Source organism: Copadichromis virginalis, linkage group LG8 (genome assembly GCF_057382275.1).
Source record: "Copadichromis virginalis isolate Kocher_CV1m ecotype Utaka linkage group LG8, C_Virginalis_male_GT1.1, whole genome shotgun sequence".
In the NCBI taxonomy this organism is placed as follows: Eukaryota; Metazoa; Chordata; class Actinopteri; order Cichliformes; family Cichlidae; genus Copadichromis; species Copadichromis virginalis.
This window is the reverse complement of record NC_140625.1, coordinates 19,383,524-19,407,032: the sequence shown is the minus strand read 5'-3', so window position 1 is coordinate 19,407,032 and position 23,509 is coordinate 19,383,524. Positions and strand designations below refer to the sequence as shown.

The 23,509-nt window shown below is 42.4% G+C and overlaps 1 protein-coding gene and 14 non-coding genes across 17 annotated transcripts in view; 1 reads left to right on the top strand and 14 right to left on the bottom strand.

Annotated features, from left to right (window-relative positions):
* Nucleotides 1-23,509, top strand: part of ghdc (GH3 domain containing) — a 68,726-nt gene that overhangs the window by 20,816 nt on the left and 24,401 nt on the right. For all 3 annotated transcript variants that reach the window (XM_085466359.1, XM_085466358.1, XM_085466357.1), the window contains exon 3: nt 930-1,059. The gene's annotated coding sequence lies outside the window, so the exon portion shown is untranslated. The remainder of the gene's footprint in view (nt 1-929; nt 1,060-23,509) is intronic.
* trnal-cag (transfer RNA leucine (anticodon CAG)) lies at nt 7,102-7,184 on the bottom strand. The gene has a single exon. It is a non-coding gene; the product is annotated as a tRNA-Leu (tRNA).
* On the bottom strand, nt 9,457-9,539 carry trnal-cag (transfer RNA leucine (anticodon CAG)). The gene has a single exon. It is a non-coding gene; the product is annotated as a tRNA-Leu (tRNA).
* On the bottom strand, nt 10,599-10,681 carry trnal-cag (transfer RNA leucine (anticodon CAG)). The gene has a single exon. It is a non-coding gene; the product is annotated as a tRNA-Leu (tRNA).
* On the bottom strand, nt 11,746-11,828 carry trnal-cag (transfer RNA leucine (anticodon CAG)). The gene has a single exon. It is a non-coding gene; the product is annotated as a tRNA-Leu (tRNA).
* trnal-cag (transfer RNA leucine (anticodon CAG)) lies at nt 12,893-12,975 on the bottom strand. Its single transcript has one exon. It is a non-coding gene; the product is annotated as a tRNA-Leu (tRNA).
* trnal-cag (transfer RNA leucine (anticodon CAG)) lies at nt 14,040-14,122 on the bottom strand. Its single transcript has one exon. It is a non-coding gene; the product is annotated as a tRNA-Leu (tRNA).
* trnal-cag (transfer RNA leucine (anticodon CAG)) lies at nt 15,187-15,269 on the bottom strand. The gene has a single exon. It is a non-coding gene; the product is annotated as a tRNA-Leu (tRNA).
* trnal-cag (transfer RNA leucine (anticodon CAG)) lies at nt 16,334-16,416 on the bottom strand. Its single transcript has one exon. It is a non-coding gene; the product is annotated as a tRNA-Leu (tRNA).
* On the bottom strand, nt 17,481-17,563 carry trnal-cag (transfer RNA leucine (anticodon CAG)). Its single transcript has one exon. It is a non-coding gene; the product is annotated as a tRNA-Leu (tRNA).
* Nucleotides 18,628-18,710, bottom strand: trnal-cag (transfer RNA leucine (anticodon CAG)). Its single transcript has one exon. It is a non-coding gene; the product is annotated as a tRNA-Leu (tRNA).
* On the bottom strand, nt 19,775-19,857 carry trnal-cag (transfer RNA leucine (anticodon CAG)). Its single transcript has one exon. It is a non-coding gene; the product is annotated as a tRNA-Leu (tRNA).
* Nucleotides 20,919-21,001, bottom strand: trnal-cag (transfer RNA leucine (anticodon CAG)). The gene has a single exon. It is a non-coding gene; the product is annotated as a tRNA-Leu (tRNA).
* On the bottom strand, nt 22,066-22,148 carry trnal-cag (transfer RNA leucine (anticodon CAG)). Its single transcript has one exon. It is a non-coding gene; the product is annotated as a tRNA-Leu (tRNA).
* On the bottom strand, nt 23,210-23,292 carry trnal-cag (transfer RNA leucine (anticodon CAG)). The gene has a single exon. It is a non-coding gene; the product is annotated as a tRNA-Leu (tRNA).

The following is a 23,509-nucleotide window of genomic DNA, read 5'->3' as shown; positions in this document are numbered from 1 at the left end:
TTATTTTGAATGTGTGAATGTGTGTGTGAATGGGTGGATGACTGGATATGTAAAGCGCTTTGGGGTCCCTAGGGACTAGTAAAGCGCTATATAAATACAGGCCATTTACCATATTTTGTGTAATAAACAACTGCAAGGATAGATGATTACAACAAATAGATCACTAATACATAAAAGTAATACATAGATGAATAATGATGGTGAGTTAAGATGCGTAATCATGGGAACAAGCGGGTTTACAAACAGGAGCAGCTGATTAGCATTAGAAAAGCTGAAATAATACCTCAACTGAAGCCAATTGTACTAAATGCACTATATGTGCACAGTTACAAGAATATTTTTCTTTCTATTGTTTTCTATTAATTTATATAATTTTAAGTTAAGCAGGACAGAGTTCTTTTAAAGAAAGATTTACTTATATTCTCAAAAGTTAAGCATGACAGGCTTCTGTTTAAGAAAGAGACCTGTTTTACTGTGTTAATGTTTTCATTTTGAGCTAAAAATAAATGGCTAAATGATCATTTGTTTCCCATGTGTTCATATCACAAAGAATATGCATCTGCTTAAATCAACTTCAAGTCAAATGGTTAAAAAAATAATTTCACACACAAAAAAAGAGCTACCACACTGGGAAGGGTGAAGACAACTGGGTTGCCCGGCCCTGGCCACGAGGTGTCCCTTATTTATTTTTCAGGGAGTTGGCAACCCTAATTTTAGGCCATATCGCCCAGCCCTACCTCCAAGACATCACTTTGACCGTAAATCTGAAACTGCAAAGACTGCACACACATTCTGTAAAGGATGCCTTCATCTGCCTCATTTGCAAATGTTACAGCAAGTTCAAAAGTTTGTTTTTAGTTAAATTTCTTAGTTTACAGTTGAAGTAACTAATATATTTTTCTTCTTCTTTTATTTTTTCAACCTTCTAGCTCTTATGGAGAAGCCCAGTTTTCCACATGTTGCAAGTCTCTAGTCGGATGCTGATGTTGGATGTGTGGAGCAGTGTGGCTGCTAACTGCAGATCATAGTTTTAAATGCAGAGAAGAATTTGATTGTAAGGTACACGAGGTTAAGGGTCTCCATGCTGTTCTGACTCTCTTTGAAGAGACATAATGTGTAACTCATGTAAAATTGTTTGAAAAGGAAAAGGCAAATGTGTTACTAGAAAGCTACAGAGGCTGCAAAGGTTGAATTTCATATCACCACCACAGCACTTGGTTTAATTGATTTGGTTATCCTACAGAGAAAGAGGAACTTGAAGATATTTGTAGCTTATTTTAGGTTTTAGAAATGTGCTAGATAGGATGTAGAAGTATAGTAGAGACACTGACACTGCCCTGGATGTAATATAGGCCTAAACGTGACATAAACTTAGGAGTAAACTTGTAAGAGACCCTCCCCACCTTGAGCTGTGAAAACAGGACAAAGAGAACCTGAAGCTGAGTGGAAATTCCCCAGGGGATACCTGGGTGGGGATCTAAATGTTTGTAACTGGATAACTTTGGCTTGAAAGGGAGATGGACTTTTATGACCCACAGGAAGTCACGTACACACAGGTACATAAACATATATACACATGCACTTACACACAGGTACGCAGGCACTCGCGTGCTCGCACGCACACAAACATACAAACACAGTGTTTAGTTTTATGGCACATCGTATAGAATGGGGGTCACTTCTATAAAACTGTGTGTAACAGACAACGAAGTTGAGATCTGCAGAGTAATTCTGGGGTTCCTGTACATCTCCCTTTCCATAAGCTGTATTAATAAGTGTGGATGAATAAAAGTGTTGTGAATTGACTACTGAGTCCCGGTGTTGTCTCTGGAGGCCTGAGGAATCCAAGAACCAGGGTGAAACTGTTCAGAGGTAACAACCTGCAACCTCTGAGGCTTTTTAAGAACACATTTGCTTGTTCTAATTGATGTGTGGTTTTCTGTGTAATGATGTCATCTTGTTTTCTTTGTTGTCCTGAGGTTTTAATCCTGTTTGATGTTTATTACGAGGTTTGGAGCAGTAGCTTCTAACTGCAATTTAACACTTCATTATAGAATTATTAAAATAAATTGTTGCATTGTTTCCCAGATATCTGGTGAACTTGGGTGTTTACACAAAAGCTGAATTCTTTACAAAGGACCTGTTACAAAGAATTAGAGAATTGCAAATTGTCTCTGTTTATTGCAAGAAATCAAATCAAACAAAATATTGTAACTGTTCTAAATAGAAGCAGCTTTCACCCTTTACTCTATAGTAAATGGCTTTTTGTTATTCTTAAAAATAATTATACTTCTTTATTGAACACCACCATAAGAAGTCACACACAATTTCTGGTGATGTCAATAAGAAATATAACTGCATCTTTAAATGTTCCATAATTATGATGAACCACATTTTTGGTACAGTGACCACAAATCAAAATGAGACCCAAACAGTTTCAGTCCACTGTTTGGCTTCTTCAGAGGGTAAAGGCCCCAAACCAAAAATTGCAGTCTCTTTGCAGGTGATCCCACCTCTTGTTGATAGAAATCAGCTGCAGCAGCACCAGTGGGCAGAAGAACCTTAGGAATTTTTACATGCACCCCCTTTAGTCAGTTCATTTGGTATTCCATTTCCTGCAGGACACGAACGATTGTTTAAAGGGGTTACAACTGCATGAGTTAAAATTTACTTACAATTTACTAAATCTAAAACAATTTTCACTGGTGGTTTTGTTTTATTCACCAAAAATAAGATAACATGCCAAAGACCACCGTGTAAAAAAAACTGTAGAAATCACGTCCTGACTAGTTAATCTTTGAGTATTTGCTACCTCGCTTTCGATGGTCTCATCAATAAAATATGAATCATAGAAAAGACATGATAGATGAAATAATATGATATTAAGAACAAAATGTATTGTCCCTTGATAATCCTATTTAATCTGATCAGCATTTAGCATTTGTCAAGGAAGTTGCTGATGAATGTAAACCTTGAGTAAAAGGACCTCTAGTGGTCAATCCCTGTACAGGTAAACGCTGCATTTGTGTTAATGACCAGTAAGAGCTTTAAATTTGTTTTTAAAACCAGAGCGACCCATAAAAATAGATCCAAGACTTAAAAATAAAGTATAAAATAAACTAATCAGGAAAAAAAGGAGAAGACTAAAACACTGGCTTCCAATCACCAATATTACTTAAGTGCGCACAGTGCCACAGCCACTCAGCACAGTCACATTTGAAACAACAATAATCTGTTAAAAGCTACATAAATTATAACCCACTAAGTTTTAGCACTTACCCTGGTATAGAAAATGAAACAAACACACACCATTATTTATTGATTTATTTTTTTTATTAAGTAATGTTTTTTCAGTTGAAGCCATTTAAAGTCTATTTAATAATGCTGTGTTAGAACAGGCACTTTAAAGCTCTTTGTACTGTAAGGTTAAAACCCCACAGTATTAGAGAGAAAACCCCAGCAATCAAACGATCCCCTATGAGCAAGCACTAAGGCGACGGTGGGAAGGAAAAACTCCCTTTTAAGAGGAAGAAACCTTCAGCAGAACCAGACTCAGGGAGGGGCAGCCTTCTGCTGTGACTGGCTGGGGGCATAATTGTGATGTAATTTTATGCTAAGGATACTGAATTTCATGTTTGTTTGTTAGAATTAGTGAATTACCATGATGACTATTTTAAGTATGATTATAAGTAAAACTAAAAGTGCAAGTGCACCAATTACTGAAGTCATCCAAGAAATTATATCTAACCATCTTCTGATTGTAGGAATCAGGCCTGAATTAGCTCTATGGGGAAACCTACGCTGAATAATTGCTGAAAAATGATTGAACAATGAGGTAAATGGTGCTCCACAAATATTAAGGATGTGCCTGGTGACAAAAATGACTCCTTGGCCCGCAAGCATAACTGGAGCTGTAATAAGGGAATTAAAACCTGGAAGATTTCTGTGAAGTCTGGAAACAGCAGAGTCTCCGTCCTCTCTTTGAAGAGTTCCTTGGACAATATTTGGTTCATTCTCTTTAGATCTGTTATCTGAAGCTGCAGGGAGACCAACATTGAATAAATCAATGCTGTAACTCTCACTGGTGGGAGAATCTTCATGTCCAAAGTTGTTTATAGAAACAGTGGTTTTAGGAACCTTAGCTGTTTCAGAGGTCTCACTAGTGGGTGTGGTAACTGAGGTAAATGGTGCTCGACCAATATTAAGCAGGTGCCTAGAGACAAAAGCTTCTCTAAGGCCCACAGGCACAACTGGAACTCTACAAGAGGAATAGAGATTTGGAATATTTGAGGTAAATGGTGCTCGACCAATATTAAGGAGGTGCCTAGAGATAAAATCTTCTCTAAGGCCCACAGGCACAACTGGAACTCTACAAGAGGAATAGAGAGTTGGAATAATTGAGGTAAATGGTCTTCGACCAATATTAAGGAGGTGCCTGGTGATGAAATCTTCTCTAAGGCCCACAGGCACATCTGGAACTCTACAAGAGGAATCGAGATTTGGAGCATTTGTTTGAACTCTGGAAGAAATTGTTTCTTCTTCCTTTGTTTGAAGACTGCCTGTTTGTTCATTATCTTCGGGTCCTTTATCTGAAGGTTCAGGAAGAATGGCATTTAATAAATCAGTGTTGTAACTCTCGCTGGCTGAAGACTTTTCATCTTCAGCGTTGTTCATATTAACACTGGTTGTAGGAATCTTAGTTGTTTCACTGGAGGGTGACTGTTCGTATTCAAAGTTGTTTACAGAAACACTCGGTGAAGGAACCTCAGTTGTTTCAGAGGTGGGTGACTTTTCCGTTTCACTAGTGGGTGAGGTAAATGGTGCTCGACCAATATTTAAAATGTGCCTGGTGACAAAAATGACTCCTCGCCCAACCGACTCAACTGGAGCTGTAATAATGGAAGACAGAGCTGAAAGATTTGTTTGAACTCTGGAAAAAAACGTTTCTTTGTCCTCTCTTTGAAAACTTCCTTGGTCAGCGTTTTGTTCATTCTCTTCAGATTTGTTCATATCTGAAGGTTTGGGGAGGACGCCATTGAATAAATCAGTGCTGTAATTCTCACTGGTGGGAGACTCTTCATGTTCAAAGTTGTTTATACTGGTTTTAGGAGCCTCATCTATTTCAGAGGTGGTTGCCTGTTCATTTTCATAGGCGTTTACAGAAACACTGGTTTTAGGAACCTCAGACTGTTCATCTCTAGAAATAGATATCGGTAAGAAGAACCCATCAGACTCTAAATAATATCTGTCAAGCTCCTCAAAGCCATCTCTGTCTGAAGAATTTTTATGACTGAACACTGAGCGCCACATATTTGCAGACGACTATCGATTCAGCGTTAAAACACTAGGTGCAGTAAAGTAGAGTGCCTTACCTTGGGGGTATTTATGAGCTCGCGTTCTAAGATGAGTATTTATGAGCTCGCGTTGTAATGTGATGTCAAGGCACACGTGCCGTGACGTCACAGTACACTTACTCTTTGAAATTCATTCGGTCACAAAACGTTTTGAACCTCCACCTCCCTGAACGTTAGTATCAACCATTAAGCTAACCTTAATATTAACCTGCTGTTATCGAGGAATTGCGACCCAGACAGGAAAAAACCCGGGGTGCATCCGCCCTTCGGATACGGCCCTGCTGTCTCACCGGCGGGCACCAGTGGGCCTGCGACGATTAACAAACAACACACTCTCCTTTTGTTATTATTTACTTTTTGTTTTCAAGTTTTACGGCTTGCTCTCACATAGAAAGCTCCTGACTGAACAGCAGCGCTTGTCTAAAGAACAATGCTGTTAACGTGGAGTGAAATTATACTGGTCGAAGGTATTAAAGGTAACTTCTTGGTGTTTTTATTTACAAATGTTAGATTGTGGGAAGCCGAGTTAGCTTAAAGCACATTGACTATTAGGATATTAGCTAAATAAATAATGGTGGCTTGTATTTTTTGTATATATTTATATGGTGCTGTAACCAGTGAGTGTGCCAAAGCACTCACAGGCGGCGGTCCTAACGCAGCAGTTGCCCCCAGCTGCTGTCAGAGCAGGAGATGTTTACACCTACGCGTCCAAACTGCAAATTAATTGCGCATGAGCGAAGCCGCTGCTCCTGCACTGACTATAACGCAGGTCGGGAGAAGCGGTAGTTGTACATTGCTTTGTTTAAAATAAATCAATGCACTAAAATACACCATTCCAATCATCTGTTCAACCTGAGCCTGTCGCTGGGGAAAGTTCCACAGCTGTGGAAGACCTCCTGTGTGGTACTGGTACCAAAGACCTCCCATCCCAAGGACCTCAGCAGCTTCAGGTAGGTAGCCCTGACATCACATCTGATGAAGACCCTCCAGAGGCTGCTTCTAAGCCATCTGCACCCCCTGGTGAGGTCTTCATTGGATCCGCTGCAGTTTGCTTACCAGCCTGGCATTGGGGTGGAGGACGCCATCATCTACCTCCTGCACCGAGCTCTGACTTACCTGGAGAAGTCAGTCCTCTACTCCCTCGACTGCAGACGGTTCCAACACCATCATTAAGTTTGCAGATGACACCACGGTGATTGGCCTCATCAGTGACAACGATGAGGCCGCCTACAGGGAGGAGGTGGATCGTCTGGCTGAGTGGTGCGACAGAAACAACCTGCTGCTTAACACCAAGAAGACCAAGGAGCTCATCGTGGACTACAGGAGGAATGCTGACCCACATCCACATTAAGGGGACAGCTTGGAGCGTGTGAGCAGCTTCAAGTTCCTGGGAGTCCACATCTCCGAGGATCTCACCTGGATGACCAACTGCTCCAAGCTGGTCAAGAAGGCTCACCAGTGCCTCTTCTTCTTGAGGACTCTGAGGAAGAACCACCTGTCATCAGACATTCTGGTGAACTTCTATCGAGCATCCTGACCAACTGTATAACAGTCTGGTACGGGAACTGCTTTGCCTCGGACCGGAAGGCGTTGCAGACATCGCCAGAGCACCACTTCCTGCACTACAGCACCCCCGACACTAACTAAACCAGATTTCAAGTTCATAACTTATCAAAGCAGTTGCCATTTGGTGGCAACTCCTTTATTGAAGGAAGGTATCACAGTCTTATGTTTAATGAGCAAGTAATGTCAGGAGTGGGATTTGAACCCACGCCTCCAGGAGAGACTGCGACCTGAACGCAGCGCCTTAGACCGCTCGGCCATCCTGACACATTTGCACTTGTTGATACAGAATCCACATGACAGGCTAGCAGATCAAGACACCTTTACAACTGATCAGATTGGCAGACTATTACACCTCTTCTTTACCAACACATATTCAGCTGAGATTCAAGAAGTCACTTTGATGAGTGGTGAGACTTTTCTTCAACTATCTGATAAATGAACGTGACCAAGTTGCAGTACAGAAAGGAACTGACTTCTACTTCACATCTAAAGCACATTTGTGAGATTTGAGGTTTAGAGCTATGTATTTTTGCAGGCTGAGATCCAGTTGGTGAAGGAACTTGTAATGGATATCTGTGAAGGTTCTGTCATCCAGGTCATTGTAGTCTAAGGAGCTTGGAAACTTCTTTAAACTTCTTTAAGTTGCTTGAAGACGTTTCACCTCTCATCCGAGAAATTTCTTCAGTTCTAGGGTCAAATGGTGGAGTGTCTCAGATTTAAGGCCTGTGGGAGTGTCTGCCCAAGAGGGACTATGGACCCTCTAATGATCCTCTCCCTAATGACACGAGCCAAAGTGTGAAAACGGGTGTAGGTCACAAGCAACCAAGGATTCGGGTGAGCTCATTGTGAAACCTAGCCCCAACCTATCATGTGATTTCCTGAGGTCAAATGGCCCAAGATGTGAGTGGGCGTTAAGGCTTCTGGGAAGGTATCTCAACACTGGATTATAGATGTCAGACAGTTGGTGCCCTATGCCACCACCTCTGTTCAAAGATGGTCATTCACAGTGGACATAGATGTAACGGAGCAGTCTGTATCTGCAGTGAATTTGGCTGTGTGGAAAAATTGATTTTGCAAAACATTCGGACTCCGGTAGACGCATGAGAGAGAGGTACTTGAGGTCAGTATCTTGCACAAGGATATTTGGCATGTAGATTAAAGCATCCCATCACCAACCTGGTAGGTGACCTGCACTACAGCACCCCCGACACTAACTAAATCAGATTTCAAGTTCATAACTTATCAAAGCAGTTTGATTTGATTTGATTTGATTTGATTTGATTTGATTGATTAGCATTCAAATTCAAATCTCAGTGAAAACAGTGAAAAAACAAACAAACAAACAGTGAAAACAGAACAAAAATCTACCATAAAGAAAGAAAGCATGAGACAAGGCTAATCAAAAGGTATTGGCTGAAGCATTTGCTTATTACGCCAACCCTTTTCACAAAATATCTTTTTGTATGCAGCTCCTGTACACAGGGCTTGAAGAAAATAATAAAACAAAGCAAAAACCAAACAAACAAACAAACAAACAAAAAAAAAACAAAGAAAAAAAAAACTTTCCACCTTAGATAAGTAACTACATCAAAGCAAAAGAATCAAGAGGTTGTTTTTTTTTTTTTTTTTTTTTTCTTTCTCCTTTTTGCTCTTTTCATTCTTGATTTATATATTTTTCTAATACTCTATTTTTAAACATATTTTTAAACAAGGAAAATGAACTACACCTTTTTAAATCACTGTCATAACTATTCCACAGGTTAACTCCTCTAACAGAAACACATCTCTGCTTTATATTTGTCCTTATCTTGTTTTTTTTAAAGAAATCTGTTCCCCTTAAGTCATATTGACTCTCTCTGACTTTGAACAGCTTCTGAGTACTGGGGCAAAGCAAGTTATTTTGTGCTTTATACATTATCTGTGCCATTTTATATTCAACTAAATCATAAAATTTCAGGGTATTCAGATTAATAAACAAAATGTTAGTTGGTTCTGTATAGTTTGATTGGTTTATAATTCTTATAGCTCTTTTTTGTAACTTGAAAATAGGAAGAGTGTTCGTTTTATATGCATTACCCCATATCTCCAGACAGTAAGTCATATATGGAAGCAACAGAGTACAATAAAGTGTGTATAATGTTTTTTTGTTCAGGACATGCTTTGTTTTATAGAGAATAGCAATGGTTTTTGACATTTTTGTTTTCACGTGGTTTATATGAGACTTCCAACTCAGCTTATCATCAATTATCACTCCAAGAAATTTATTTTCGTACACTCTTTCAATTTCAATTCCATTAACCCTTATTTTAGATACATTTTTCATTGGTCTAGTGCCAAAAATAATCAATTTTGTTTTCTTTATATTTAATGATAACTTATTTACATCAAACCAGTTTTTTAATATATTTAACTCCTTTTCCGCTGTAGTCAGAAGCTGTTCTAAGTTTTTACCTGAGCAGTTGCCATTTGGTGGCAACTCCTTTATTGACAGAAGACATGACATATCATGTCAATCTTACAGTTAATGAGCAAAGAATGTCAGGAGTGGGATTTGAACCCACGCCTCTAGGAGAGACTGCGACCTGAACGCAGCGCCTTAGACCGCTCGGCCATCCTGACACATTTGCACTTGTTGATACAGAATCCACATGACAGGCTAGCAGATCAAGACACCTTTACAACTGATCAGATTGGCAGACTATTACACCTCTTCTTTACCAACACATATTCAGCTGAGATTCAAGAAGTCACTTTGATGAGTGGTGAGACTTTTCTTCAACTATCTGATAAATGAACGTGACCAAGTTGCAGTACAGAAAGGAACTGACTTCTACTTCACATCTAAAGCACATTTGTGAGATTTGAGGTTTAGAGCTATGTATTTTTGCAGGCTGAGATCCAGTTGGTGAAGGAACTTGTAATGGATGTCTGTGAAGGTTCTGTCATCCAGGTCATTGTAGTCTAAGGAGCTTGGAAACTTCTTTAAACTTCTTTAAGTTGCTTGAAGATGTTTCACCTCTCATCCGAGAAATTTCTTCAGTTCTAGGGTCAAATGGTGGAGTGTCTCAGATTTAAGGCCTGTGGGAGTGTCTGCCCAAGAGGGACTATGGACCCTCTAATGATCCTCTCCCTAATGACACGAGCCAAAGTGTGAAAACGGGTGTAGGTCACAAGCAACCAAGGATTCGGGTGAGCTCATTGTGAAACCTAGCCCCAACCTATCATGTGATTTCCTGAGGTCAAATGGCCCAGGATGTGAGTGGGCGTTAAGGCTTCTGGGAAGGTATCTCAACACTGGATTATAGATGTCAGACAGTTGGTGCCCTATGCCACCACCTCTGTTCAAAGATGGTCATTCACAGTGGACATAGATGTAACGGAGCAGTCTGTATCTGCAGTGAATTTGGCTGTGTGGAAAAAGTGATTTTGCAAAACATTCGGACTCCGGTAGACGCATGAGAGAGAGGTACTTGAGGTCAGTATCTTGCACAAGGATATTTGGCATGTAGATTAAAGCATCCCATCACCAACCTGGTAGGTGACCTGCACTACAGCACCCCCGACACTAACTAAATCAGATTTCAAGTTCATAACTTATCAAAGCAGTTGCCATTTGGTGGCAACTCCTTTATTGACAGAAGACATGACATGTCAATCTTACGGTTAATGAGCAAAGAATGTCAGGAGTGGGATTTGAACCCACGCCTCTAGGAGAGACTGCGACCTGAACGCAGCGCCTTAGACCGCTCGGCCATCCTGACACATTTGCACTTGTTGATACAGAATCCACATGACAGGCTAGCAGATCAAGACACCTTTACAACTGATCAGATTGGCAGACTATTACACCTCTTCTTTACCAACACATATTCAGCTGAGATTCAAGAAGTCACTTTGATGAGTGGTGAGACTTTTCTTCAACTATCTGATAAATGAACGTGACCAAGTTGCAGTACAGAAAGGAACTGACTTCTACTTCACATCTAAAGCACATTTGTGAGATTTGAGGTTTAGAGCTATGTATTTTTGCAGGCTGAGATCCAGTTGGTGAAGGAACTTGTAATGGATGTCTGTGAAGGTTCTGTCATCCAGGTCATTGTAGTCTAAGGAGCTTGGAAACTTCTTTAAACTTCTTTAAGTTGCTTGAAGACGTTTCACCTCTCATCCGAGAAATTTCTTCAGTTCTAGGGTCAAATGGTGGAGTGTCTCAGATTTAAGGCCTGTGGGAGTGTCTGCCCAAGAGGGACTATGGACCCTCTAATGATCCTCTCCCTAATGACACGAGCCAAAGTGTGAAAACGGGTGTAGGTCACAAGCAACCAAGGATTCGGGTGAGCTCATTGTGAAACCTAGCCCCAACCTATCATGTGATTTCCTGAGGTCAAATGGCCCAAGATGTGAGTGGGCGTTAAGGCTTCTGGGAAGGTATCTCAACACTGGATTATAGATGTCAGACAGTTGGTGCCCTATGCCACCACCTCTGTTCAAAGATGGTCATTCACAGTGGACATAGATGTAACGGAGCAGTCTGTATCTGCAGTGAATTTGGCTGTGTGGAAAAATTGATTTTGCAAAACATTCGGACTCCGGTAGACGCATGAGAGAGAGGTACTTGAGGTCAGTATCTTGCACAAGGATATTTGGCATGTAGATTAAAGCATCCCATCACCAACCTGGTAGGTGACCTGCACTACAGCACCCCCGACACTAACTAAATCAGATTTCAAGTTCATAACTTATCAAAGCAGTTGCCATTTGGTGGCAACTCCTTTATTGACAGAAGACATGACATATCATGTCAATCTTACGGTTAATGAGCAAAGAATGTCAGGAGTGGGATTTGAACCCACGCCTCTAGGAGAGACTGCGACCTGAACGCAGCGCCTTAGACCGCTCGGCCATCCTGACACATTTGCACTTGTTGATACAGAATCCACATGACAGGCTAGCAGATCAAGACACCTTTACAACTGATCAGATTGGCAGACTATTACACCTCTTCTTTACCAACACATATTCAGCTGAGATTCAAGAAGTCACTTTGATGAGTGGTGAGACTTTTCTTCAACTATCTGATAAATGAACGTGACCAAGTTGCAGTACAGAAAGGAACTGACTTCTACTTCACATCTAAAGCACATTTGTGAGATTTGAGGTTTAGAGCTATGTATTTTTGCAGGCTGAGATCCAGTTGGTGAAGGAACTTGTAATGGATGTCTGTGAAGGTTCTGTCATCCAGGTCATTGTAGTCTAAGGAGCTTGGAAACTTCTTTAAACTTCTTTAAGTTGCTTGAAGACGTTTCACCTCTCATCCGAGAAATTTCTTCAGTTCTAGGGTCAAATGGTGGAGTGTCTCAGATTTAAGGCCTGTGGGAGTGTCTGCCCAAGAGGGACTATGGACCCTCTAATGATCCTCTCCCTAATGACACGAGCCAAAGTGTGAAAACGGGTGTAGGTCACAAGCAACCAAGGATTCGGGTGAGCTCATTGTGAAACCTAGCCCCAACCTATCATGTGATTTCCTGAGGTCAAATGGCCCAAGATGTGAGTGGGCGTTAAGGCTTCTGGGAAGGTATCTCAACACTGGATTATAGATGTCAGACAGTTGGTGCCCTATGCCACCACCTCTGTTCAAAGATGGTCATTCACAGTGGACATAGATGTAACGGAGCAGTCTGTATCTGCAGTGAATTTGGCTGTGTGGAAAAATTGATTTTGCAAAACATTCGGACTCCAGTAGACGCATGAGAGAGAGGTACTTGAGGTCAGTATCTTGCACAAGGATATTTGGCATGTAGATTAAAGCATCCCATCACCAACCTGGTAGGTGACCTGCACTACAGCACCCCCGACACTAACTAAATCAGATTTCAAGTTCATAACTTATCAAAGCAGTTGCCATTTGGTGGCAACTCCTTTATTGACAGAAGACATGACATATCATGTCAATCTTACAGTTAATGAGCAAAGAATGTCAGGAGTGGGATTTGAACCCACGCCTCTAGGAGAGACTGCGACCTGAACGCAGCGCCTTAGACCGCTCGGCCATCCTGACACATTTGCACTTGTTGATACAGAATCCGCATGACAGGCTAGCAGATCAAGACACCTTTACAACTGATCAGATTGGCAGACTATTACACCTCTTCTTTACCAACACATATTCAGCTGAGATTCAAGAAGTCACTTTGATGAGTGGTGAGACTTTTCTTCAACTATCTGATAAATGAACGTGACCAAGTTGCAGTACAGAAAGGAACTGACTTCTACTTCACATCTAAAGCACATTTGTGAGATTTGAGGTTTAGAGCTATGTATTTTTGCAGGCTGAGATCCAGTTGGTGAAGGAACTTGTAATGGATATCTGTGAAGGTTCTGTCATCCAGGTCATTGTAGTCTAAGGAGCTTGGAAACTTCTTTAAACTTCTTTAAGTTGCTTGAAGACGTTTCACCTCTCATCCGAGAAATTTCTTCAGTTCTAGGGTCAAATGGTGGAGTGTCTCAGATTTAAGGCCTGTGGGAGTGTCTGCCCAAGAGGGACTATGGACCCTCTAATGATCCTCTCCCTAATGACACGAGCCAAAGTGTGAAAACGGGTGTAGGTCACAAGCAACCAAGGATTCGGGTGAGCTCATTGTGAAACCTAGCCCCAACCTATCATGTGATTTCCTGAGGTCAAATGGCCCAAGATGTGAGTGGGCGTTAAGGCTTCTGGGAAGGTATCTCAACACTGGATTATAGATGTCAGACAGTTGGTGCCCTATGCCACCACCTCTGTTCAAAGATGGTCATTCACAGTGGACATAGATGTAACGGAGCAGTCTGTATCTGCAGTGAATTTGGCTGTGTGGAAAAATTGATTTTGCAAAACATTCGGACTCCGGTAGACGCATGAGAGAGAGGTACTTGAGGTCAGTATCTTGCACAAGGATATTTGGCATGTAGATTAAAGCATCCCATCACCAACCTGGTAGGTGACCTGCACTACAGCACCCCCGACACTAACTAAATCAGATTTCAAGTTCATAACTTATCAAAGCAGTTGCCATTTGGTGGCAACTCCTTTATTGACAGAAGACATGACATATCATGTCAATCTTACAGTTAATGAGCAAAGAATGTCAGGAGTGGGATTTGAACCCACGCCTCTAGGAGAGACTGCGACCTGAACGCAGCGCCTTAGTCCGCTCGGCCATCCTGACACATTTGCACTTGCTGATACAGAATCCACATGACAGGCTAGCAGATCAAGACACCTTTACAACTGATCAGATTGGCAGACTATTACACCTCTTCTTTACCAACACATATTCAGCTGAGATTCAAGAAGTCACTTTGATGAGTGGTGAGACTTTTCTTCAACTATCTGATAAATGAACGTGACCAAGTTGCAGTACAGAAAGGAACTGACTTCTACTTCACATCTAAAGCACATTTGTGAGATTTGAGGTTTAGAGCTATGTATTTTTGCAGGCTGAGATCCAGTTGGTGAAGGAACTTGTAATGGATATCTGTGAAGGTTCTGTCATCCAGGTCATTGTAGTCTAAGGAGCTTGGAAACTTCTTTAAACTTCTTTAAGTTGCTTGAAGACGTTTCACCTCTCATCCGAGAAATTTCTTCAGTTCTAGGGTCAAATGGTGGAGTGTCTCAGATTTAAGGCCTGTGGGAGTGTCTGCCCAAGAGGGACTATGGACCCTCTAATGATCCTCTCCCTAATGACACGAGCCAAAGTGTGAAAACGGGTGTAGGTCACAAGCAACCAAGGATTCGGGTGAGCTCATTGTGAAACCTAGCCCCAACCTATCATGTGATTTCCTGAGGTCAAATGGCCCAAGATGTGAGTGGGCGTTAAGGCTTCTGGGAAGGTATCTCAACACTGGATTATAGATGTCAGACAGTTGGTGCCCTATGCCACCACCTCTGTTCAAAGATGGTCATTCACAGTGGACATAGATGTAACGGAGCAGTCTGTATCTGCAGTGAATTTGGCTGTGTGGAAAAATTGATTTTGCAAAACATTCGGACTCCGGTAGACGCATGAGAGAGAGGTACTTGAGGTCAGTATCTTGCACAAGGATATTTGGCATGTAGATTAAAGCATCCCATCACCAACCTGGTAGGTGACCTGCACTACAGCACCCCCGACACTAACTAAATCAGATTTCAAGTTCATAACTTATCAAAGCAGTTGCCATTTGGTGGCAACTCCTTTATTGACAGAAGACATGACATATCATGTCAATCTTACAGTTAATGAGCAAAGAATGTCAGGAGTGGGATTTGAACCCACGCCTCTAGGAGAGACTGCGCCCTGAACGCAGCGCCTTAGACCGCTCGGCCATCCTGACACATTTGCACTTGTTGATACAGAATCCACATGACAGGCTAGCAGATCAAGACACCTTTACAACTGATCAGATTGGCAGACTATTACACCTCTTCTTTACCAACACATATTCAGCTGAGATTCAAGAAGTCACTTTGATGAGTGGTGAGACTTTTCTTCAACTATCTGATAAATGAACGTGACCAAGTTGCAGTACAGAAAGGAACTGACTTCTACTTCACATCTAAAGCACATTTGTGAGATTTGAGGTTTAGAGCTATGTATTTTTGCAGGCTGAGATCCAGTTGGTGAAGGAACTTGTAATGGATGTCTGTGAAGGTTCTGTCATCCAGGTCATTGTAGTCTAAGGAGCTTGGAAACTTCTTTAAACTTCTTTAAGTTGCTTGAAGACGTTTCACCTCTCATCCGAGAAATTTCTTCAGTTCTAGGGTCAAATGGTGGAGTGTCTCAGATTTAAGGCCTGTGGGAGTGTCTGCCCAAGAGGGACTATGGACCCTCTAATGATCCTCTCCCTAATGACACGAGCCAAAGTGTGAAAACGGGTGTAGGTCACAAGCAACCAAGGATTCGGGTGAGCTCATTGTGAAACCTAGCCCCAACCTATCATGTGATTTCCTGAGGTCAAATGGCCCAGGATGTGAGTGGGCGTTAAGGCTTCTGGGAAGGTATCTCAACACTGGATTATAGATGTCAGACAGTTGGTGCCCTATGCCACCACCTCTGTTCAAAGATGGTCATTCACAGTGGACATAGATGTAACGGAGCAGTCTGTATCTGCAGTGAATTTGGCTGTGTGGAAAAAGTGATTTTGCAAAACATTCGGACTCCGGTAGACGCATGAGAGAGAGGTACTTGAGGTCAGTATCTTGCACAAGGATATTTGGCATGTAGATTAAAGCATCCCATCACCAACCTGGTAGGTGACCTGCACTACAGCACCCCCGACACTAACTAAATCAGATTTCAAGTTCATAACTTATCAAAGCAGTTGCCATTTGGTGGCAACTCCTTTATTGACAGAAGACATGACATATCATGTCAATCTTACTGTTAATGAGCAAAGAATGTCAGGAGTGGGATTTGAACCCACGCCTCTAGGAGAGACTGCGACCTGAACGCAGCGCCTTAGACCGCTCGGCCATCCTGACACATTTGCACTTGTTGATACAGAATCCACATGACAGGCTAGCAGATCAAGACACCTTTACAACTGATCAGATTGGCAGACTATTACACCTCTTCTTTACCAACACATATTCAGCTGAGATTCAAGAAGTCACTTTGATGAGTGGTGAGACTTTTCTTCAACTATCTGATAAATGAACGTGACCAAGTTGCAGTACAGAAAGGAACTGACTTCTACTTCACATCTAAAGCACATTTGTGAGATTTGAGGTTTAGAGCTATGTATTTTTGCAGGCTGAGATCCAGTTGGTGAAGGAACTTGTAATGGATGTCTGTGAAGGTTCTGTCATCCAGGTCATTGTAGTCTAAGGAGCTTGGAAACTTCTTTAAACTTCTTTAAGTTGCTTGAAGACGTTTCACCTCTCATCCGAGAAATTTCTTCAGTTCTAGGGTCAAATGGTGGAGTGTCTCAGATTTAAGGCCTGTGGGAGTGTCTGCCCAAGAGGGACTATGGACCCTCTAATGATCCTCTCCCTAATGACACGAGCCAAAGTGTGAAAACGGGTGTAGGTCACAAGCAACCAAGGATTCGGGTGAGCTCATTGTGAAACCTAGCCCCAACCTATCATGTGATTTCCTGAGGTCAAATGGCCCAAGATGTGAGTGGGCGTTAAGGCTTCTGGGAAGGTATCTCAACACTGGATTATAGATGTCAGACAGTTGGTGCCCTATGCCACCACCTCTGTTCAAAGATGGTCATTCACAGTGGACATAGATGTAACGGAGCAGTCTGTATCTGCAGTGAATTTGGCTGTGTGGAAAAATTGATTTCGCAAAACATTCGGACTCCGGTAGACGCATGAGAGAGAGGTACTTGAGGTCAGTATCTTGCACAAGGATATTTGGCATGTAGATTAAAGCATCCCATCACCAACCTGGTAGGTGACCTGCACTACAGCACCCCCGACACTAACTAAACCAGATTTCAAGTTCATAACTTATCAAAGCAGTTGCCATTTGGTGGCAACTCCTTTATTGACAGAAGACATGACATATCATGTCAATCTTACGGTTAATGAGCAAAGAATGTCAGGAGTGGGATTTGAACCCACGCCTCTAGGAGAGACTGCGACCTGAACGCAGGGCCTTAGACCGCTCGGCCATCCTGACACATTTGCACTTGTTGATACAGAATCCACATGACAGGCTAGCAGATCAAGACACCTTTACAACTGATCAGATTGGCAGACTATTACACCTCTTCTTTACCAACACATATTCAGCTGAGATTCAAGAAGTCACTTTGATGAGTGGTGAGACTTTTCTTCAACTATCTGATAAATGAACGTGACCAAGTTGCAGTACAGAAAGGAACTGACTTCTACTTCACATCTAAAGCACATTTGTGAGATTTGAGGTTTAGAGCTATGTATTTTTGCAGGCTGAGATCCAGTTGGTGAAGGAACTTGTAATGGATGTCTGTGAAGGTTCTGTCATCCAGGTCATTGTAGTCTAAGGAGCTTGGAAACTTCTTTAAACTTCTTTAAGTTGCTTGAAGACGTTTCACCTCTCATCCGAGAAATTTCTTCAGTTCTAGGGTCAAATGGTGGAGTGTCTCAGATTTAAGGCCTGTGGGAGTGTCTGCCCAAGAGGGACTATGGACCCTCTAATGATCCTCTCCCTAATGACACGAGCCAAAGTGTGAAAACGGGTGTAGGTCACAAGCAACCAAGGATTCGGGTGAGCTCATTGTGAAACCTAGCCCCAACCTATCATGTGATTTCCTGAGGTCAAATGGCCCAGGATGTGAGTGGGCGTTAAGGCTTCTGGGAAGGTATCTCAACACTGGATTATAGATGTCAGACAGTTGGTGCCCTATGCCACCACCTCTGTTCAAAGATGGTCATTCACAGTGGACATAGATGTAACGGAGCAGTCTGTATCTGCAGTGAATTTGGCTGTGTGGAAAAAGTGATTTTGCAAAACATTCGGACTCCGGTAGACGCATGAGAGAGAGGTACTTGAGGTCAGTATCTTGCACAAGGATATTTGGCATGTAGATTAAAGCATCCCATCACCAACCTGGTAGGTGACCTGCACTACAGCACCCCCGACACTAACTAAATCAGATTTCAAGTTCATAACTTATCAAAGCAGTTGCCATTTGGTGGCAACTCCTTTATTGACAGAAGACATGACATATCATGTCAATCTTACTGTTAATGAGCAAAGAATGTCAGGAGTGGGATTTGAACCCACGCCTCTAGGAGAGACTGCGACCTGAACGCAGCGCCTTAGACCGCTCGGCCATCCTGACACATTTGCACTTGTTGATACAGAATCCACATGACAGGCTAGCAGATCAAGACACCTTTACAACTGATCAGATTGGCAGACTATTACACCTCTTCTTTACCAACACATATTCAGCTGAGATTCAAGAAGTCACTTTGATGAGTGGTGAGACTTTTCTTCAACTATCTGATAAATGAACGTGACCAAGTTGCAGTACAGAAAGGAACTGACTTCTACTTCACATCTAAAGCACATTTGTGAGATTTGAGGTTTAGAGCTATGTATTTTTGCAGGCTGAGATCCAGTTGGTGAAGGAACTTGTAATGGATGTCTGTGAAGGTTCTGTCATCCAGGTCATTGTAGTCTAAGGAGCTTGGAAACTTCTTTAAACTTCTTTAAGTTGCTTGAAGACGTTTCACCTCTCATCCGAGAAATTTCTTCAGTTCTAGGGTCAAATGGTGGAGTGTCTCAGATTTAAGGCCTGTGGGAGTGTCTGCCCAAGAGGGACTATGGACCCTCTAATGATCCTCTCCCTAATGACACGAGCCAAAGTGTGAAAACGGGTGTAGGTCACAAGCAACCAAGGATTCGGGTGAGCTCATTGTGAAACCTAGCCCCAACCTATCATGTGATTTCCTGAGGTCAAATGGCCCAAGATGTGAGTGGGCGTTAAGGCTTCTGGGAAGGTATCTCAACACTGGATTATAGATGTCAGACAGTTGGTGCCCTATGCCACCACCTCTGTTCAAAGATGGTCATTCACAGTGGACATAGATGTAACGGAGCAGTCTGTATCTGCAGTGAATTTGGCTGTGTGGAAAAATTGATTTCGCAAAACATTCGGACTCCGGTAGACGCATGAGAGAGAGGTACTTGAGGTCAGTATCTTGCACAAGGATATTTGGCATGTAGATTAAAGCATCCCATCACCAACCTGGTAGGTGACCTGCACTACAGCACCCCCGACACTAACTAAATCAGATTTCAAGTTCATAACTTATCAAAGCAGTTGCCATTTGGTGGCAACTCCTTTATTGACAGAAGACATGACATATCATGTCAATCTTACGGTTAATGAGCAAAGAATGTCAGGAGTGGGATTTGAACCCACGCCTCTAGGAGAGACTGCGACCTGAACGCAGCGCCTTAGACCGCTCGGCCATCCTGACACATTTGCACTTGTTGATACAGAATCCACATGACAGGCTAGCAGATCAAGACACCTTTACAACTGATCAGATTGGCAGACTATTACACCTCTTCTTTACCAACACATATTCAGCTGAGATTCAAGAAGTCACTTTGATGAGTGGTGAGACTTTTCTTCAACTATCTGATAAATGAACGTGACCAAGTTGCAGTACAGAAAGGAACTGACTTCTACTTCACATCTAAAGCACATTTGTGAGATTTGAGGTTTAGAGCTATGTATTTTTGCAGGCTGAGATCCAGTTGGTGAAGGAACTTGTAATGGATGTCTGTGAAGGTTCTGTCATCCAGGTCATTGTAGTCTAAGGAGCTTGGAAACTTCTTTAAACTTCTTTAAGTTGCTTGAAGACGTTTCACCTCTCATCCGAGAAATTTCTTCAGTTCTAGGGTCAAATGGTGGAGTGTCTCAGATTTAAGGCCTGTGGGAGTGTCTGCCCAAGAGGGACTATGGACCCTCTAATGATCCTCTCCCTAATGACACGAGCCAAAGTGTGAAAACGGGTGTAGGTCACAAGCAACCAAGGATTCGGGTGAGCTCATTGTGAAACCTAGCCCCAACCTATCATGTGATTTCCTGAGGTCAAATGGCCCAGGATGTGAGTGGGCGTTAAGGCTTCTGGGAAGGTATCTCAACACTGGATTATAGATGTCAGACAGTTGGTGCCCTATGCCACCACCTCTGTTCAAAGATGGTCATTCACAGTGGACATAGATGTAACGGAGCAGTCTGTATCTGCAGTGAATTTGGCTGTGTGGAAAAAGTGATTTTGCAAAACATTCGGACTCTGGTAGACGCATGAGAGAGAGGTACTTGAGGTCAGTATCTTGCACAAGGATATTTGGCATGTAGATTAAAGCATCCCATCACCAACCTGGTAGGTGACCTGCACTACAGCACCCCCGACACTAACTAAATCAGATTTCAAGTTCATAACTTATCAAAGCAGTTGCCATTTGGTGGCAACTCCTTTATTGACAGAAGACATGACATATGTCAATCTTACTGTTAATGAAGAAAGAATGTCAGGAGTGGGATTTGAACCCACGCCTCTAGGAGAGTCTGCGACCTGAACGCAGCGCCTTAGACCGCTCGGCCATCCTGACACATTTGCACTTGTTGATACAGAATCCACATGACAGGCTAGCAGATCAAGACACCTTTACAACTGATCAGATTGGCAGACTATTACACCTCTTCTTTACCAACACATATTCAGCTGAGATTCAAGAAGTCACTTTGATGAGTGGTGAGACTTTTCTTCAACTATCTGATAAATGAACGTGACCAAGTTGCAGTACAGAAAGGAACTGACTTCTACTTCACATCTAAAGCACATTTGTGAGATTTGAGGTTTAGAGCTATGTATTTTTGCAGGCTGAGATCCAGTTGGTGAAGGAACTTGTAATGGATGTCTGTGAAGGTTCTGTCATCCAGGTCATTGTAGTCTAAGGAGCTTGGAAACTTCTTTAAACTTCTTTAAGTTGCTTGAAGACGTTTCACCTCTCATCCGAGAAATTTCTTCAGTTCTAGGGTCAAATGGTGGAGTGTCTCAGATTTAAGGCCTGTGGGAGTGTCTGCCCAAGAGGGACTATGGACCCTCTAATGATCCTCTCCCTAATGACACGAGCCAAAGTGTGAAAACGGGTGTAGGTCACAAGCAACCAAGGATTCGGGTGAGCTCATTGTGAAACCTAGCCCCAACCTATCATGTGATTTCCTGAGGTCAAATGGCCCAGGATGTGAGTGGGCGTTAAGGCTTCTGGGAAGGTATCTCAACACTGGATTATAGATGTCAGACAGTTGGTGCCCTATGCCACCACCTCTGTTTAAAGATGGTCATTCACAGTGGACATAGATGTAACGGAGCAGTCTGTATCTGCAGTGAATTTGGCTGTGTGGAAAAAGTGATTTTGCAAAACATTCGGACTCCGGTAGACGCATGAGAGAGAGGTACTTGAGGTCAGTATCTTGCACAAGGATATTTGGCATGTAGATTAAAGCATCCTATCACCAACCTGGTAGGTGACCTGCACTACAGCACCCCCGACACTAACTAAATCAGATTTCAAGTTCATAACTTATCAAAGCAGTTGCCATTTGGTGGCAACTCCTTTATTGACAGAAGACATGACATATCATGTCAATCTTACGGTTAATGAGCAAAGAATGTCAGGAGTGGGATTTGAACCCACGCCTCTAGGAGAGACTGCGACCTGAACGCAGCGCCTTAGACCGCTCGGCCATCCTGACACATTTGCACTTGTTGATACAGAATCCACATGACAGGCTAGCAGATCAAGACACCTTTACAACTGATCAGATTGGCAGACTATTACACCTCTTCTTTACCAACACATATTCAGCTGAGATTCAAGAAGTCACTTTGATGAGTGGTGAGACTTTTCTTCAACTATCTGATAAATGAACGTGACCAAGTTGCAGTACAGAAAGGAACTGACTTCTACTTCACATCTAAAGCACATTTGTGAGATTTGAGGTTTAGAGCTATGTATTTTTGCAGGCTGAGATCCAGTTGGTGAAGGAACTTGTAATGGATGTCTGTGAAGGTTCTGTCATCCAGGTCATTGTAGTCTAAGGAGCTTGGAAACTTCTTTAAACTTCTTTAAGTTGCTTGAAGACGTTTCACCTCTCATCCGAGAAATTTCTTCAGTTCTAGGGTCAAATGGTGGAGTGTCTCAGATTTAAGGCCTGTGGGAGTGTCTGCCCAAGAGGGACTATGGACCCTCTAATGATCCTCTCCCTAATGACACGAGCCAAAGTGTGAAAACGGGTGTAGGTCACAAGCAACCAAGGATTCGGGTGAGCTCATTGTGAAACCTAGCCCCAACCTATCATGTGATTTCCTGAGGTCAAATGGCCCAGGATGTGAGTGGGCGTTAAGGCTTCTGGGAAGGTATCTCAACACTGGATTATAGATGTCAGACAGTTGGTGCCCTATGCCACCACCTCTGTTCAAAGATGGTCATTCACAGTGGACATAGATGTAACGGAGCAGTCTGTATCTGCAGTGAATTTGGCTGTGTGGAAAAAGTGATTTTGCAAAACATTCGGACTCCGGTAGACGCATGAGAGAGAGGTACTTGAGGTCAGTATCTTGCACAAGGATATTTGGCATGTAGATTAAAGCATCCCATCACCAACCTGGTAGGTGACCTGCACTACAGCACCCCCGACACTAACTAAATCAGATTTCAAGTTCATAACTTATCAAAGCAGTTGCCATTTGGTGGCAACTCCTTTATTGACAGAAGACATGACATATGTCAATCTTACTGTTAATGAAGAAAGAATGTCAGGAGTGGGATTTGAACCCACGCCTCTAGGAGAGTCTGCGACCTGAACGCAGCGCCTTAGACCGCTCGGCCATCCTGACACATTTGCACTTGTTGATACAGAATCCACATGACAGGCTAGCAGATCAAGACACCTTTACAACTGATCAGATTGGCAGACTATTACACCTCTTCTTTACCAACACATATTCAGCTGAGATTCAAGAAGTCACTTTGATGAGTGGTGAGACTTTTCTTCAACTATCTGATAAATGAACGTGACCAAGTTGCAGTACAGAAAGGAACTGACTTCTACTT